Raw genomic sequence first — 8,558 nt, forward strand, 5'->3', positions numbered from 1 at the left:
AAAAGTGTTCGCGCATATTTATTACATTCGAAAAACCTTATCTTCTCTCCACATCTACTCGGACTACCCAAGATCGTAATATGCGAGAAGGGCATTTTCTGCTTTTCGTAGAAAACAATTGGGACTTGTGTTGTAAGCAAAGTGGTTCGGAATTGCCGAAATAGTATTAATAATAGAACAGGATTTTTCTGCAGGGTATTTACAGTAAAAATATTCACCATTATCCCACAAGTGAATTTATTCAATACGCAAGCTTTTATGTGCTCAGGACTAAATAAGATAAACAAAGAAAAAGAAAAGGAAGAGTAAGCGAAAGTGAGTGGAAAGACCAGAGTATAGAAATCATACACATATAAAAATCTTCACATGCTTAAATTTGCACACAAAGGTTTGTTTATTTTACGCACTGTGACGTCAGTTGTCAAATTTGCCAAAAATAAAGTAGCAGTTTTCGGTTTTCGGTTTTCGTCACCTGCTGCATTCTCTACATCTGTAAGATGCATAATCCATATAAAAGGCCTCGCAATGCGGATTACAAAAACTACCTCTCTTGCTGCGTATGACGTCAGAGCGGGACAAATTTAGCGCAAATTGCAATATATAAAACAGTTCAAAAATTTGATCTGAACTGCTTGCATACTTCGATAATGTCTGGCTTAATTTTTAATAATGAAACAGACAAAAATTTTCTAGTGACCAAACTGAATAACGACACCCTTGGACACATAAACCTCGAAACACTTGTATACTCATAAGTTAAGAAAATTTGTGTACGTTTCTTCTATTTTGTGATAAATTAGAAATTCTAACAAAAATATTTGTACTTTCATAAAATATTATAATATTTTATGTCTAAATATGAGATTAAGTTTTTAAAATCACTTTGCATGTCGACACCAAATAAATAAGTATAAATATAACATACACATATACAAATGTAGATACATATAACTGTGTATGGAAAGAATATATGTATTCTAAAATTTCCAGTTTTAATAAAATATATCAGCTATCATACAGCTTTTTTAATGTTGGTAAATTTTTGAAAAAAAATAGTTCTAGGTCCGACGCCCATTGCCTATACATATATCATCAGCATATTCATAACAGTTTTCGGAGAGTTGTATTATCGTGGACTTATTTTTTTTCGACAAAATGTTTACCAAAATATTGCGAGTAGGAGTTTCGAACGTCGAAACAGTTGAGTTCTGCGTTTTTAGCAGCTTTAAGTAGCGTGAATTAGAATATAAAAATGCCATGTTAGAAATTTTCCTTTTGCTGGTGCTACGACATCTTCATTGAAATATAGTTGCCAGACTGAGAACTGTAATAATTTTTTTTTACTGTCTTCAATTCAAATTTATAAAATAATAAAAAGAAAAAAAAATTATGTGCGCATTTAAAAGCTGCCAAAATAGAAGAAAGCAATGTAAGGAAGTCAGTATACAGTTTCGAAAAAAATTTCGTAAATTTCGAAATACCATAATTTATTTTTAACTATTAATATGTGGCAATATGGGTAATGTGGTAACGCTACTAGCAACAGGAACAAATTATGAAACTTTAAAACTGCTGTATCTACATATTAAAAAATGTTAAGTGAAATTAGCTTCTGTTCTGTATCGTCACGAGGACCAGGTGTAAGCAGCTGATTAATTCGCCTTGGGCACTTACGTCAAAAATGTGTATTTTGTTTACATATTTCGTTGTTTACATTAGTAATGTGGAGTGAAAACTCTTATTTGAATTGAAAATTAAAGTGTTCAGGCCATTTTTATTAAAACCGATTAAAACAAAAAAAAAATTAAATATTATTTTGGGTAGCTTCAAATGGGCCAAATGTACTTGATGCGAAAGAATGGAAAACAAAATAAAATAAAAATAAATAAAGGGGCGAAAATTGATAGAATTGTTAAACAGAGCATATTAACACATGGGCTGGAAAGTTCCGGGCTTAACACACGAGTGGCACTAGTTTTATTGCATTCTCCTCTTTTTCAGTTAGTACTAATCTTAAAAGGACAGCTGTTAAAATTTCATGAACTTCTATTTATTAGTTCGTGAGTTATTCTGGTAAGAGTGACGCCACTTTTCTTATTTTCAAAACAATGGATAAAAAAGAATTTCGTATTTTAAGTTTACTTTACCTCTTGATGCCGTTCAAGCGAAGCTATGGGGGACTCCGCTCCATCCGAAACAACAATAAAACGATGGTTTGTTGACTTCAACCGATGATGCACAACGCAGTGGACGTCCAAATAAGGAAGTAACCCCAGAAAACATCAAATCTGCAAAATCGTTTTGAATGTTAGAAAAGTGAAGTTGCGTGAGTTAGCTGACATCGTAAAGATATCAAAAGAACGTGTTGGCTTTACATTGCATGAGCATTTGACTATGAGAAAGCTCTGTTCAAAGAGGCGGCACCCAATTGTGTTCACTGTTGATCAAAAACAAGTAAATCACAAGTCAATCAAAACAATGGCAAAACTACATGAATTGAACTTCGAATTGCTCTCACCGTATTTGCCAGATTTGGCTCCTGGCGACTACTGGCTGTTCGCGGACCAAAGAAATGCTCGCCGGTAAAAAATTTCACTCGATTGATAAAAAAAATAATTTTGAACAAAAAAAAAATAATTTTGAACAAAAAAAAAACATATTTTCTTTGTCAGGCCTGGAGCTTTTCATTTTGATATAGGTAGATACTAGAGTTGTATTTCGAACTACAAGTAATACGACTTCTTCCCCCAAATACCAGTCCATGAACAACAGATTGTTTGCTGAGCTTTGGCTTTCCCCTACGGGGTAATTATGACATGAAAAAAAAATCGAGAAATCAGTTCTACATAAATATGTATAACCACAAAGCTGTGGATCAGGAAATTTGAGTATCATATCGAGAAAATTGAATATCAGTCTCTTATATGTATTATATAAGATATGGAAGTATTTCTCAATATGACATACGGAAATATTTAATAAATAAAGAGAGAAACTACATACAATAGGTTGGTCAAAATCTTTATTTCTATTGTATTTTACTAAAGGGCTGGTGCTTATAACAGGTAGGTTTGACAGCCGCATTGCACATAGGAACAGCGATGCCACTTAGACTACAAAATGGGTCCGTTGTGAGCCGCAGGGGCTGGGCTACATTTCCCCTTCCAGATTGATGCTCATAATAAACTTATATAATATAAATTTATACCCAAATGCAAGTAAATCTGTCCCCACACTTTTTTACAAATATTAACTTTGCAATTGTCAAGGTGAGTATAAACACAGGTGAGTTAACACAAAGCCCACCTTTCCAGAAGCATACCACGGGTAATCAATGGTTGTTAATGACACAGTGACCAAATACCCAGATGAACCTAATATCAAAGAATTCGAATGCGATTGAAAATACAACCAGGTATTCCCAAACCAGTGCCGCTTTACTGTAGGAGTAGATGTTTATTTCCATGAGCAGTGAGCAGCCAATAAGCTGATTTTTTGATTGCGGCTACCTCTGCTTGAAATACAGTGCAGTGATCCGGTGGCCTGTACTTGGGTCTGAATACCCCTTTTGCAGAATACCCCTCTGCTAATCCTCCCATACAACCCCGAGCCATCTGTGAACACGTTGAGCAGGCCTAGTCTCCAAATGCGGCATCCCGCCCACTCTTCCTTTGGCGAAATGTAAGTGGAGAATGTCCTGCTCGGTCATGAATACTCGTAAGTGAGGCCAAGTCTGCTGCCCGAGCCTCCCAGTCTGATTACGACACGTGCAGTGGTAGTTTAAATTTTATGTATTTATTCGTACGCCGTAGCGTGATTACCATTCGGAATTCACATAGAGGTCGTTGGTTCGAATCTCGGTGAAACCCAAAATTAAAAGAAAAAGAAAAACATTTTTCTAATAGCGGTCGCCCCTCGGCAGGCAATGGCAAACCTCCGAGTGTATTTCTGCCATGAAAAAGCTCCTCATAAAAATATCTGCCGTTCGGAATCGGCTTGAAACTGTAGGTCCCTCCATTTGTGGAACAACATCAAGACGCACACCACAAATAGGAGGAGGAGCTCGGCCAAACACCTAACAGAAGTGTACGCGCCAATTATTTATTTTTGACGTGATAACGTCTTATAATTCGATTTAACAGGCTGCACGCACGAAAAAATTTGTCGTTACCTTGCTCATTATGTTACCTTGCTCATTAGTGTTACCTTGCTCATATGTCGTTACCTTGCTCAATGCCGTTACCTTGCTCATTTGTCGTTACCTTGCTCATTGCATTGAATGAACTGCAAGCGAAAGCGCGGAACGAACGACAAAGCAAACGAACGGCAACGTTCGACATCTTGCTCTCTCCTATTTATATTAATTGAGCGTACATATGTATGTATATGCGCAAATGTACATATATAAATTCACGTATTTGTATTGGCATATGCCTTCTTATTGATTATTATTAATTTGATTTACTTGAAGAATTTAAAATAAAACCAAGTTTGTTAATAATACCTGTTGTTTTAATGTTATTATTATTAATTTTTTTATTATATATGAAGGAAAAAATGTATGGTAATATTTACCATATACCTTATAAGATATGTTGTCTATACTAATATTATAAAGAGGAAAACTTTGTTTGTTTGGTTGTAATGAATAGGCTCATAAACTACTGGACCGATTTTAAAAATTCTTTCACCATTCGAAAGCTACATCACGAGTAACATGGATTATATTTTATTTTGGAAATAGGGCTCGAGATATAGGTCAAAACGTGGACCCGGGTAACCTTCGGATGTGTATGTACGATATGGGTATCAAATGGAAGTTGTTGGTGAATGCTTTAGTTCAGAGTATTTCCATCCGCTCCGTGACTAGGGTCTCGAGATAGAGACCAAAACGTGGACCCTAGAATGTGTTTGTACAATATGTATATCAAATGAAAGCTGTTGATAAGTGCTTTAATACGGGGTAATTTTCATACCTATTGATGACTAGGGTCTCGAAATATATGCCAAAACGTGGACCCGCCGCGTCTTTGCACCGAATTAAACCAAACTTACACACATCGTTAAGGAGGTATTGAAGATGGTTTCCGTATAGTTTGAACACCTATTGGTAGATATGGTCTCGAGATATAGGTCAAAACGTGGACCCGGGTAACCTTCGGATGTGTATGTACAATATGGGTATCAAATGGAAGCTGTTGGTGAATGCTTTAGTTCAGAGTATTTCCATCCGCTCCGTGACTAGGGTCTCGAGATAGAGACCAAAACGTGGACCCTAGAATGTGTTTGTACAATATGTATATCAAATGAAAGCTGTTGATAAGTGCTTTAATACGGGGTAATTTTCATACCTATTGATGACTAGGGTCTGGAAATATATGCCAAAACGTGGACCCGCCGCGTCTTTGCACCGAATTAAACCAAACTTACACACATTGTTAAGGAGGTATTGAAGATGGTTTCCTTATAGTTTGGGTACCTATTGGTAGATATGGTCTCAAGATATAGGTCAAAACGTGGACCCGGGTAACCTTCGGATGTGTATGTACGATATGGGTATAAAATGAAAGCTGTTGATAAGTGCTTTAATATGGGGTAATTTTCATACCTATTGATGACTAGGGTCTGGAAATATATGCCAAAACGTGGACCCGCCGCGTCTTTGCACCGAATTAAACCAAACTTACACACATTGTTAAGGAGGTATTGAAGATGGTTTCCGTATAGTTTGAACACCTATTGGTAGATATGGTCTCGAGATATAGGTCAAAACGTGGACCCGGGTAACCTTCGGATGTGTATGTACAATATGGGTATCAAATGGAAGCTGTTGGTGAATGCTTTAGTTCAGAGTATTTCCATCCGCTCCGTGACTAGGGTCTCGAGATAGAGACCAAAACGTGGACCCTAGAATGTGTTTGTACAATATGTATATCAAATGAAAGCTGTTGATAAGTGCTTTAATACGGGGTAATTTTCATACCTATTGATGACTAGGGTCTCGAAATATATGCCAAAACGTGGACTCGCCGTGTCTTTGAACCGAATTAAACCAAACTTACACACATTGTAGGTGTAGGTATTGAAGATGATTTCCTTATAGTTTGGGTACCTATTGGTAGATATGGTCTCAAGATATAGGTCAAAACGTGGACCCGGGTAACCTTCGGATGTGTTTGTACAATATGTATATCAAATGAAAGCTGTTGATAAGTGCTTTAATACGGGGTAATTTTCATACCTATTGATGACTAGGGTCTCGAAATATATGCCAAAACGTGGACTCGCCGTGTCTTTGAACCGAATTAAACCAAACTTACACACATTGTAGGTGTAGGTATTGAAGATGATTTCCGTATAGTTTGAACACCTATTGGTAGATAGGGTCTCGAGATATAGGTCAAAACGTGGACCCGGGTAACCTTCGGACGTGTATGTACAATATGGGTATCAAATGAAAGCTGTTGGTGAATGCTTTATGATATGTTATGTTATGTTATGTTATGTTATGTTATGTTATGTTATGTTATGTTATGTTATGTTATGTTATGTTATGTTATGTTATGTTATGTTATGTTATGTTATGTTATGTTATGTTATGTTATGTTATGTTATGTTATGTGATGTTATGTTATGTTATGTTATGTTATGTTATGTTATGTTATGTTATGTTATGTTATGTTATGTTATGTTATGTTATGTTATGTTATGTTATGTTATGTTATGTTATGTTATGTTATGTTATGTTATGTTATGTTATGTTATGTTATGTTATGTTATGTTATGTTATGTTATGTTATGTGATGTTATGTTATGTTATGTTATGTTATGTTATGTTATGTTATGTTATGTTATGTTATGTTATGTTATGTTATGTTATATTATGTTATGTTATGTTATGTTATGTTATGTTATGTTATGTTATGTTATGTTATGTTATGTTATGTTATGTTATGTTATGTTATGTTATGTTATGTTATGTTATGTTATGTTATGTTATGTTATGTTATGTTATGTTATGTTATGTTATGTTATGTTATGTTATGTTATGTTATGTTATGTTATGTTATGTTATGTTATGTTATGTTATGTTATGTTATGTTATGTTATGTTATGTTATGTTATGTTATGTTATGTTATGTTATGTTATGTTATGTTATGTTATGTTATGTTATGTTATGTTATGTTATGTTATGTTATGTTATGTTATGTTATGTTATGTTATGTTATGTTATGTTATGTTATGTTATGTTATGTTATGTTATGTTATGTTATGTTATGTTATGTTATGTTATGTTATGTTATGTTATGTTATGTTATGTTATGTTATGTTATGTTATGTTATGTTATGTTATGTTATGTTATGTTAATTTTAACTCATTCTCTATATCCATACAAAATATCTATCAAACAAATAAAATTAAAATTTTCTTTTGAAAAATGCAACCATTTAATCATTATTTTCTTATGAAATTATCACGTTAAACTATCGTCAGTAAACCGACTTTACAGACAACCTCTTTCTTTTATTTTTAAATCTAGAAATACAAGATTTCTTATAGGCTACAAAAAAAATATCCACTTCATACATATCTAATAAAGTGATCGTCCAACTTTTGAAGCGGGACCCTTCTTTGTGACTACGCCAAGCACGATAAGTTCTTGCTGAAAAGGGAATGGATTTGAGTATCAACACCATCGAACGTCAAGGCGAAGGAGGTGAACATATCCTACCGTCCCACATCGTCAAAACCACTGCTCTCAGAAAAACATATTGAGAAACAACAAAACAAGAAAATGTCACAGTATTGGACTGGCCTTCCCAGTTCTTAGACGTCAAACCCATTGAAAATGTGTGGGAAACTATGAAAACGCTTCTTGCCGGAGGGCCAGTCCATGAATTAAAGCAACTCGTGCATCAAGTTCGCGAAATCTAGTCCTGTTTGTCGACGAGCTACGCAGAAAAGCTGGTTCAAAGCATGCAGAAGATGCCAGGCAACACTCGACAACGATGAAGACTACATGGCTTATTGAGTAATTGCGACTTGTAGTTAGGTACATACTTTCAAGTAAAAAAATTGTAAATATATATCTTTTATACTTCATGAATAATCACGGTTCTTTTTTCTGACACAGACTGTATGTGGCCCCAACCGATTTCTTTTTTTACGTTTAAATAATGAAAAAAAAAAACTCTCTCGATGTCTATGTTTAAGTGAGGCGAAGTAAATACAAAATCAATGATTTCTTTGCATTGGAAGTGCCAAAAGCCAGAAATATACCAGTAAATAGCAATCTTTGTATGACGATTCGGAGAAGTGGATGAAAAATTGCTTCAGACTGTTTTGTGATTTCAATGAGACGTTTCTTCCCACAAAACAGCATTCTAAAATTTATCGCTAAAATGACTAATAAAATGAAAATAAAATTTAAGTTGCGATTGTAAGTATGAATGTACAAATTCTTCAGCTTTTGCGGTGCTAACCGAAGCCGATTGGCGATTCAGACTTTGGCGATAAAAGTTTTGCCGCAGTCATTTTTGATATTCGTGATTGTTA

This window comes from Anastrepha obliqua, chromosome 3 (genome assembly GCF_027943255.1).
Source record: "Anastrepha obliqua isolate idAnaObli1 chromosome 3, idAnaObli1_1.0, whole genome shotgun sequence".
In the NCBI taxonomy this organism is placed as follows: domain Eukaryota; kingdom Metazoa; phylum Arthropoda; class Insecta; order Diptera; family Tephritidae; genus Anastrepha; species Anastrepha obliqua.